General features: G+C 37.0%; 2 pseudogenes; both read left to right on the top strand.

Annotated features, from left to right (window-relative positions):
• The window catches only part of LOC101584050, a 17242-nt pseudogene extending 15331 nt beyond the window's left edge, over positions 1–1911 (top strand).
• Positions 1912–7991: 6080 nt separating this feature from the next.
• Positions 7992–11346, top strand: part of LOC101588122 — a 13885-nt pseudogene continuing 10530 nt past the window's right edge.

Consider the following 11346-nt stretch of genomic DNA (forward strand, 5'->3'; position numbering starts at 1 on the left):
CTGAGTGTGTTCGTAGGGGCTTCAGCATCTTCTAATCTATTCCATTGATCCTCAGGTATATTTTTTTGCCAGTACCATGCTGATTTTATCACAGTAGCCTTGTAGTATAATTTCAATAGTGTTTTAAATAGGATATCATGTCTGCATCTTGTACAACAAATAACCACTAGGAAGACAGTATGCAATGTTAATTATTGGAACTGTCCTACCAATCTGATTTGCAACTGTCTCATTGCTATTTATTTCTCAATAAAATTATGGGAAAAAAAGAATAGAAATAATCCCTTGGCCCTGGGGAAATGGCTAAGTGGAATAAGCACTTTCCTGGCAAGCGCAAGGGCCTGAGTTTAATCCCTGGCTCCGCCGTAAAAATAAATAAATAAATAAATTTTAAAAACCCTTTTTTTTTCCAGAACCGGGGATTGAACTCAGGCCCTATGTACAAAATAACATAAATATACATCTACTTTCTCTGAGTTCAATGAGAACAAGGTTTTGAATGGTGTTTAGACAAGATATCATGTCTGCATCTTGTACTAGGAACAACTACATAGACAACAAAATGCAGTGTATTAATTATTGTAACTGTAGTACTAACCCATTTTGAACCTATGTCATTGCTACTTCTTTCTCAATGAAGTTATTAGAATATAAAAAAGAAATAAAAAAACGTCCAACAGTGGGATATTGAATAAATTTATTTATTTATTTATTTATTTGTTTGTTTGTTTGTTTGTTTGGTACAGGGCCTTGCTATGCAGCTCACTCATAGTGTTCCTCCTGTCTCAGCCTCCCTAGTGCTGGGATTATAGACTTGCTCCACCATGCCTGGTTTCAGTGTCCAGCTTGGTGCTGGACAGGCATGGCATTCCATAACAGGGATCGAACTCAGGTCCTTGCATTGCCAGGCAGGTGCTTAGACCACCCAGCTATGTCCCCAGCCCTTTAAATAAATTCTTAACATTTTGGGAAAAAAGAGAAAGAAAGGCACAGCATTATTTCTTGAAAATTCTAAGCTAGGAGAAAATAACTGTCAAGAACAAGAAAGTGAAGACATTTTGGGCAGAAGGAAAACTCAGAATTTATAGCTAGCATGCCTTAATTGAATTTATTCAAACAGATAGGAATAATGATTGTTGGGAACTGTTGCTTCTTATGTCACTGTAGAAAAATTTGATGGAGAAATAAAACACCTTTTTACATTTTGTATTGGATAGTGGTGCTGCTCTCCCTTTCCTTCTTTCTTCTTCCACCATGTTAAGAAAATATTCAACATCCACTACTTGCCTTTTGCATCATTGTGCAACTATTTTCTCAGATTTCATTATTTTCAAAAAAAGGGCAGCATAATATTAATACCAAAGCCTGACAAGTACAACTCAAGAAAGGAAAAGTACAGGGACCAGGAAGCACAGGGAATGTCCCAGTTAGAGGTGGCCGAGACTCGAGTGGTGCTGCACCAAGCGTGGCTGTGTGTTCTGGACTAGGGATGGCTTGTTGCTTCCCTAGATGGCCAGCAGGAGGACCAGGCTGTAAAGTACTATGTCTAGGAAGAGATTCAGATGCACAAAAATAACCAAAGCACCTGGGTGATCCTGCACCACAAGGTGTATGATTTGACCAAGTTTCAGCAAGAGCATCCTGGCGGGAAGGAAGTCTTAGGAGAGCAAGCTGGGGGTGATGTTCCAGGGAATTTTGAAGATATTGGTCATTCTACTGGTGCTAGAGAACTGTCTAAAACTTACATCATTAGTGAGGTTCATGCTAATGACAGAGCAGTTAGCCAAGCCTTCGGAAACTCTTATTACTGCTGCTGAATCTAATTCCAGTTGGCAGACTTACTGGGTTATCCCAGCCATCTCAGAGCTGGCTGTTGCCATGGTGTATCACTTCTACATTGCAGAAGACTGAAGACCTCTCAGAAAACAAGGAAAGTGAAGACTGCTGTGGACAAGAGAGAAAGGAATCCAGCGTTAATCACTTCCACTGACAGAAAGTTTCACCTAAGAAAATTTTAATATGTCTGTTTTTCTCTCCTGTGTTAGAAAAGAGCAATTCTTTCTAGTCCTCCTAAACTTTTCAGATGTTCCTTTTTATTTATCAGCCTTATTGGATGTTTCTTCACTACAAAATTTACTTTTTATGTAATCTTTAAAATATATATATATATATAGCTTTTAAAATATAAAAAGGGGCCAGGGAGATTGCTCAGTGGAATAAGTTCTCCCCTGGCAAGAGCAAGGGCCTGAGTTCAATCCCTGGTTCTGCAAAAAAAAATAAAATAAAATAAACTATAAAAAAGAAAGGAAAAGTACACACAAGTTTCTCTCATAACACAGATGAGAAAACCAAACCCAAACAAAATAGCAACAAGACAAATTCTAGAATACATAAAAGGAATGATACATCACAGCACCATGGTTTGCAACAGTGTTGTCAGTTTCAGTGGGTGAGAAAACAAGCTGGGAAGTACAAGCCATGGACCAGTCTGGTTTTCCACTGCCAGCTGTGCCAGCAGCGTGGTCCTGCCATCAGACTTCACCACAACTGCTCTCAGACAGAGAGCCATGACAGGCACCACATCTCAACATTTGACCCTGATGTCAAGCAACATGGCACAGGAAGGAGCTATCTCCAAATTCCCCAATAGAGAAATTTTACTTAGACATGTTCCTGAGAGTCCTCTTCTAAGGAAGTGTGCTAGTGACCCCAGGTTGGTTCAAACTGAGCATAGTACTGCTTTCCTGCCAAGAAAAGAAGCATTATACTTATCATTTTTGTTCAAAAAAAGCCAAGGATGGGAATATAGAAATAGTAGTTTGTGGAGGTGTAACTGCAGGAAAAAATAATTTTTCCATTATTCCTCTGTCTGAATATCCAAGGTCTGGGACACATCAAAAGTAGTTAAAAATAAAGTGGATTGTTTACTTATCTGACATCCCAATGCAGTTTCCATATTGTTTAAAATAACAAGCTATTTTGGGGTGATGTTAGCTGGAGAGATGTGATTTGCAGTTTTCTTTATGATGTCAGAGATCAGCTATTCAATATGTGGGAGGAAAACTATCTAACAGAATGTACCTTAAAAGGAAAGAAATCAAGAACTGAATAAACTAGAATTTACATTCCCCAAGTCTCTATTTTTCATTCAATACTACCCCATGCTATGGGAACCTGAGCCAAAAATTGAACTCCATTCTTTCTGGCACTGTCATTTCCTTTCAGTAAGAAATGTTCAGGTTAAGATACATTAACAAATACAAATAAGTTTAGATAGCATTTGTGTGGCTGATTCTCAAACAGAATTAGGAAAGCAAATGGAAAACGATTGTCAACAAATTTAACAAAATATCCTGAAATTAGCAAAGATGCAAGAATGCCCTTTTATGGTGGCTTGGATAGATCATGTGTTTCATACAATATTCAGAAAAGATACAGTGATCAAACCATAGTCTTCTCAGCATGAATGACATGACAAGCATTATACTTGACATTTACTAAATATCTGAACATTGTTTCTACTCACTTTAAGATGAAGTGTCTTGAAGAATAGATCTTTCTAAAGCACATTGAGATATCTGAGGTTAGATTAGATTTCACTTGTGGTATAAGAGAAAAAGATGAAATATTTCTTGTTGTAAGGAGATTTTTAATTGCCTGCAGGGAGACTGATGCTCCAGTTTGTTACTATTGTCAAGTTTGTATTAGGCCTGGAGATTGTGCTTGCTTTATTAAATGACACATTAATACTTCCTCCACTAGGAAAGGGCTTATGGCAAGAAATGACTGCCTCTAGGAGTGAACTAGATGGCTCCAATTCTGCTGCTTTGTTAGTATTGTATGGAATTACACTACAATAAGCACATTTAAGGGAAATGAATACATTCTAATTCAATATTTTTTACTAGTATAAAAAAATAAATAAGTCCAAACTGATAAATACAATGCGTTTAGTGGAGAAAAGTTTCAGAATAAACAGTGTTCTAACTTATTTTCATTCTTAGTGTTTGGGTTTTCTGTTTTTCATTCTGTTTTTAATTCCTTAGGTTCTCTGCCAGTCAATATACTGGAGTCCTAAATAAAATAGCTAACATGGGTTCCAGGTTTCCTAAGTGAAGTAGTAGGATGCCTGAAGTATTTATTTGTTTGGTGTAGTTTATTTTCCATATCAAGTAACTTAGTTGAAGTTAAGGAAATTTCACAACCATGAACTACCAGAATTTAGAGGAAGTGGATGCATTGAACCACCAAATCTCAAGGGTTTATTTTAACCTCAGAAGTAATTCTATCTTTATAGTTAATCAAGATAAATCCAAGAAAAAAAATGCTTATTTTTCCAGCAGTGTCTTTAGATGTTCAAATTCAAATAAACGAAACAAAAAAAAAAAAGCAAATGATTCAAACACATTACTCTTGGAGAGTTTCTTTGGAATTGATAGGAATCTTTGCTTCAAACCATGCTGCATTTAGACTAGCTGCATGGCCTTGAAATTTGAGCAAATGAGAGAATGTTCATTTTAATTATTTTCTTGGTGTAGCTTACTCCTTTGGAGTTTATAGCCTTGGAGGGAAAACTATGATGTTATACTGGACATAAAACTTTATCTGGCTGATTTGATTAAACAGGTTTTTCAGGAGGGAGACCTTGGACTTAGGCAGCCTAGGTCAGTTGTTCCCATGTACATGCTTCAAGACCTCAAGAGTCTTTTATCTCTTCAAGTTTCTTGACAAGAGGATAAGCACACTTTCCCAGTTTGCATCACATGTTTGTCATGAGAACATGATGAACTAATGGATATGAAAGTACCCTGTATAAAGTGAATCATTATATGGAGAACATACATTGTATATTGTATTTTCTTTTTCATAACATGAAAGTGAGGAAAATCAAAACCATCCTAGTTATTCAAAGTGGTTAAATGAGGTCCAGCTGTGATATCTGGTCAATTTTTCACACTTGCAAATGAAAAGGACTCATTGGTAATATATCAATACCATGATTGAATCAATGGCTTTGAGGTCATAGAATAAAGTTACAGACTACAGATTCATTTGCCCTTGGGACTTGAATAATGCACTTTGAAAAAATAGCAGCTAAATAGGAAATATTTGGTGAGTGAAATAATGACTGAATAAGTTTGTCCACAGAAATGACTTCCACTGTACATGGCAGAGGTTTAGGGAAAGGTGGTAATCTTCTGAAAAACAGTGCCTTTTAAAAAATGCTATTTTAAAAAAATTCTGACTTTCTATTGTTAGAGAATTTTATATAAGTTATGACGTTATCTTCTTAGCATCATGAAAAAAGATATTCAAGATAATGAATTTATTCTTGATTTTTTTCTATTTGTTAATACTTTAAACAAGAAAAAAAATAAGTGTGATATTGGGACTCATCCTAATACCTGAATTTGTGTAGCTTAAATTGCTTATCCAAATCAGTGCTTAAATGTCTTACAAGAACTGCATGAAATAGTTTTCTCTTAAGAGAACCATTTTTGCCTGTGCTGCAGTACATGCCTATAATCCCAGCTACCTGAATGGATGAAGCCTCACATGATGACCAACCTGTGAAATTTAGCAAGACTGTCTTACAATTTTAATTTTTTTTAAAAAAAAAGGATGCAATTCAGTGGCTGAGTGTTTACCTAGCTCGTGTGAGTCCCTGGATTCAATTCCCAGTACCAAAAAAGAATAATTCATAGACAATGTGTAACTGAATGTTTATCCATTTGCCAGTGAAAACTTGTGTGTGAAGAATTCAGATGAATGTAATTATGTTCTGATCTTACCACTTTTAGTAATGGAATACTAAGGAAATCTGTTAAGTAGAAAGATTTAGTAAAAGATTTCACAGCATAATAGTTACAATAAAGTGGGTTTTTAAATGGAAAATATTATTCCAGTGAATGACTAAAAATAAACAGAAAAGTATTTGCATACTACCTTCTTCCAGCTCTGCACAATAACATATTATTCTAAGTTGGAGAAAACAGAAAATCCTGGGTTATTCTTAAAGAACATTAAAGTTGAGAGAAGTAGAAATTTAGTGACATCTAGCTCAAATGCTTAAATACGTCGTATTCATACTTATTCATATCTGGTTTCAGAGCTCAGTGCTATGCTTTATTGTCAACGTAAGAATAATTAGCTTGGAGAGGTTTTGGGGGCTGGTAAGAACTTTTCCTCTCTTGTTATGTCACAAACTATGCTGCCTTCCGAACATAAGGTGAAGCAATTATTGGGCGACCTTTAATGAGCAGTATCTTGAGCAGTCCATGTTCCTTACAGTATATGAGAGGCCCTCAAAACTACAGAAAGTATTTAAATTATTTAAATTCATCTTAGTCAAAGATACATCACCATTAATTCCTCAACTCACTTTGCCTGGATTCAAATACACTTACCTCATCAGTCATGCTGTTTACCAAGACAGTTCCCATAGTCCTCTTTCATGAGTGTCTTTACTAGGTATGATCAAAAGCATAGTGATGTCACTGCCAAGTGCCATCCAATGGAAAAGTGGGCTACAAAAATACGGCAGTGTGTCCTCACTCACCATGTTCTCCTGCACCGGTACCATGCAACTTCTGGAGCCCTCAAAGTCAGAAAGGCCACGACAAGTAAACATCTTAAATTGGTCAAAATATTGAAGCAGCCAGGACAGTGCAACTAAAAATATGAAAAATGCGCACCAGAACTGCTGTAGAAATTGCAAGAACAACAGCATAAGTAGTTGAAGTGGGAGGAGGTATTTGAGATTAATGGCCATATGTCCTATACTCTTAATAATGTCAAAAAGTTTAAATATAATTGTATTTTTAATCATACTTCATTGGCTTAGTCTTTGAGGTTATGATAAGTAAATATCAGCTATAGGATTTTCTTCTCTTAGCCCATCTCCACGGGCAGCCATCTCTACCAACTGTGAGTGGCTTCTACTTCCTGTTGATTTGACTAACCATCTTGGTGGAGAACTGAACAATACCTTACAACTTAGTTGGTATAGAGAGAAGCTTTACAAGCAAATAAAGGTAAAAGATGATAAATCTGCTTGTATTTGTCCTCCTTCTTGCCTCTCTGGCATACGTACTTTCTTCTAACAATAGATCTTATTCCTGATTTCAGTCTCACAACCCTGGAGGTCATAACCTTCTTGTGGCCTGCGTGACTGGCTCAGGAGGAGACATAGAACCCATGCTAGAAGACTGATGGAGTTTTCAGTACAATCACCTCACCCATCCTGTATATATACTTGCATGTTTTTCCCCTACCTTTTTTCTTATCTTTTCTCCTTTCATTCCTTTTCATTGTTTAATCCTTAAATTCTGTTTCTTTCTGTTTTACAATATGTGTTATACCTTTCAGGTTTTATTTCTTCTTTTATGTTCTTACACGAGGGAGACAATATGATATTTACACATGTGAGTCTGGTTTATTTTACTTATGAGTATAGTCTCTAGTTGCATCCATTTACCTATGAAGGCTTCTATTTTGTCTTTCTTTATAGCTGAGTAATACTCCATTGTATAAAAATAGCACATCTTTTTCATCCATTCCTCAGGTGATGGGCATTTTGGTTGTTTCTAAGATCTGCTTATGACAAATTGTACTGCTATAAACATGGGTGCAGATATATTGTTGTGGTACAATGTTTTAAGTTCTTCTGGGAAAATAAGTTAATGTGTAGAATTTTCACCTTGCCTAGCTCTATGCTGATGGTTGTGTTCTAAGCAACTACATCAAGGACAGAAATGTGTAATACAAAAACCATGCTTGAATTCCTGACATCTTGGTCTTCTAATTGTGTACCATTTCTAATGTCATATCAATTATTATTATACTCTCTTTAAAACAAACTTCTTGACTTCATCAGGTCGCCCAGTAGTTAAGGCGTGGAGTCGGCTCCGGGCATCTAAAGGAGACTCTGGGATGGCCTAGCTGTTCTTGAGTCCTTTTCGTGTCACCATCTCAGCCACAACCTGCTCTCCATGAGGAAGACACTTGCCGCCATCTACCACGTGCTGTCCGGCGCTGCCCAGAAGCCATCAAGCAGAGTGCTAGTGGCATCCTGTAATTTTGCAAATGATGCTACATTTGAAATTAAGAAATGTGATCTTCATCGGCTTTAAGAGGGCCCACCTGTCACCACAGTGCTCACCAGGGAGGAGGGGTTCAAATACTATAGGATGATGCAGACTGTGCGCCTGATGGAGCTAAAGGTAGACCAACTGTATAGGCAGAAAATTATTCGTGGTTTCTGTCACTTCTGTGACGGTCAGGAATCCTGCTGTGTAGGACTCGAGACTGGCATAGTTCCTATGGATCTTCTGATCACAGCCTATCGGATTCATGGCTTTACCTTCACTCAGGGTCTTTCAGTCCAGGAGATTCTAGCAGAGCTAACAGGACAAAGAGGAGGCTGTGCTAAAGGGAAAGGAGGATCTATGCACATGTATGCCAAGAACTTCTACGGGGGTAATGGCATTGTTGGAGCTCAGGTGCCTCTGGGAGTTGGGATTGCTCAGGCCTGCAAATACAATGGAAAAGATGAAGTCTGTCTGACATTATATGGTGATGGTGCTGCTAATCAGGGCCAGATATTTGAAGTTTACAATATGGCAGCATTGTGGAAATTACCTTGTATTTTCATCTGTGAGAATAACCACTATGGAATGGGAACGTGTGCTGAGCAAGCTGCAGCCAGCACTGATTACTATAAGAGAGACGATTTTATTCCTGGTCTGAGGGGAGATGGAATGGATATCTTGTGTGTCCAGGAAGCAACAAGGTTTGCAGCTTCTTATTGTAGATCTGGGAAGGGGCCCATCCTGATGGAGCTTCAGACTTACCATTACCATGGACATAGTATGAGTGGTCCTGGAGTCAGTTATTGTAAATGAGAAGAAATTCAGGAAGTAAGAAGTAAGAGTGACCCCATTAAGCTTCTCAAGGATAGGATGATGAACAGCAATCTTGCCAGTGTGGAAGAATTAAAGGAAATTAATGTGGAAGTGAGGAAAGAAATTGAGGATGCTGCTCAGTTTGCCACAGCTGATCCTGAGCCACCTCTGGAAGAACTAGGCCATCACATCTACAGTAGTGACCCACCCTTTGAAGTGTGTGGTGCTAACCAGTGGATCAAATTCAAGTCAGTCAGTTAACAGGCGATCACATGTAATGGATGGCTTGTTCATTAGCAATTGTAGGGAACTCTGTTTTCAACTTTGAGAAATAATATCCAAAAAATATGGTATGAGTCTTGGAAACTTTTTAAATAGCATGTAAGTTATACTAAGGAGTAACTGCATGCATGTAGGTTGTACATTAGTGCTTAAGTGCTTCATGTGACTATATAAAAACAAAAGTATTGCAATGTGTTAATTATTGAAACTGTCCTACCAATTTGATTTGAAACTCTCTCATTGCTATTTGTTTCTCAATAAAATTATGAAAAAAAAAGAGCCAAGACTTCCTCATTCCTACACTCCCTACATATACCCAGCACCTCCCATGAATAAACAAGACTTGATCAGAAAAAAAAGTATAATCTTCCCCCAAAATTATTTCCTAAGATCATTTAATTTGTCTAAACAGAAGAACAATTCTTTGTATGCCTATTCCAAACCTGTCACTTCTTTGGGTGATGATCCCTGGTCTTGAGGAATCATTGCTGTATTCTCATAGGACCCCTTGACCTCACGGGTAGTATAGGTGCAGAAGACTGCACTGCTTGCTTCTCCAACGTTTATGATTATAAATAAGATTTCAAAGGCCAAATTATATTTTTCATTTATGCATTCAAAGTAAACATGAAGTTATCTTCAGTTACATTCCTATTAGATAATAAATTCAAGGTACAGTTGTATCTATTTTATCTCTTATTGAAGTGCTATACTAGTAAATAAGGCACACTCTAAAACAGAGGTACTTGGCCTCATTTTAGAGTTTCTTTCCATCAACTACTATAGGGTGTGTTGACTAAGATTGACTATACCTATTACATATCCTTATACAAATCTTTAAAACATGCCTTTAAATAACAAACTAAAAAATTCAGTAAGAACTGTCTTTAAAACTTTAAATTCCTAAATTAATTGAGTGAGTCTTTCTTGTGTAAGAATTTGTTGTGTGGAAACTGAAGCTCACATGTCAGCTATTTGCTCGCTCTGTCCTCTGGTGTAGCTGCAGCCTCTGTGGACGCCTCAGCCTGTCTTCAGTGCTGGGAGATCGCAAGCCAGATTTTACAGAAGATATCAGCACTGTGAAATAAAATAAAAGAGTTGTAAGAAAAGCAAATTTCAATTAAAACTCCCAAATACTTGTCTAGGAGTGCTTCCAGCAGTAAATATAGTATATAACTCATAAGAGTTCCTATTTGCCATGTATTCTCAAAAGCGCAGTCCCTAAATTAAGCACCTCACAAAAACATTGCTATGTGAAGGTGATACTCTTGCCCCAGCACCAATAGGACATGGCACTAGAAATGTGTACAGAAGTACTGAGGGGTCTGTGTAAGCCTATTTTAAGTGACATGGGAATAAGACGGCAGGTTACCAAAGAGAGCTGAGTATAGTGTGCTAGTACCTCAGGCCATATATTGGCCTTTTCCCAACTTGGATATAGCAAGAACTCCAGATTTACTCCAGATTTAGATGGGAGAAGTTACCAGCATTATGTTCTATTATACAAACTGTATTGAACCTCTTACCGTAGTTGAAGTCTCTTTAGTTCTTCCCTAGTGATGTTGTTAAGAAGATCAGAAAGAGTGTAATCCTCTTCGACAATCTGAAACAAAGATGAAATGCATGAGATAAGCAGCTTTTTTACAATGTCAACAGGAATCGTTTTTGGTTATAAATATACCTTTTCAATTGTATTTTCACCCTCTCCTTGCAGCGGCAACCAGCTTCTAAGCTCTTCATCTGCTGTCTGTAACTGAAGGTGTGGTGGAATCTCTTCAGTACCTGTAATGACTAGAAACTTGTTGTATATTAACATGTTTTTCAAAAGTAAAATGAATGTAAGAAAATGTCCAGAATGTAAATGTGATGTGAAAAGATGAATTAAACCTGTTATTCAGCTACCCTAAATATATTATACAATTCATATTTCTAGAGTTTATTTTACAGAGAGCAGAATCATCCTCATTTACCCTCTAACTTTAATAAATGTATAACTAAAATAAACAAATAAATAAATAAAACAAACTTCTTTTAAAAAGGTTAAAAAAAGAGACAAAAATTTAAGGTTTCTTATCTCAAGGACTAACTACTCAAAAGGGGGAAAGGAGAAGAGCTAGGAAACATGAACAAGTCAAGCCATACAGTTATATTTTGAAGATGG

Source organism: Octodon degus, unplaced genomic scaffold, assembly GCF_000260255.1.
Source record: "Octodon degus isolate 3935 unplaced genomic scaffold, OctDeg1.0 scaffold00091, whole genome shotgun sequence".
Classification (NCBI taxonomy): Eukaryota; Metazoa; Chordata; class Mammalia; order Rodentia; family Octodontidae; genus Octodon; species Octodon degus.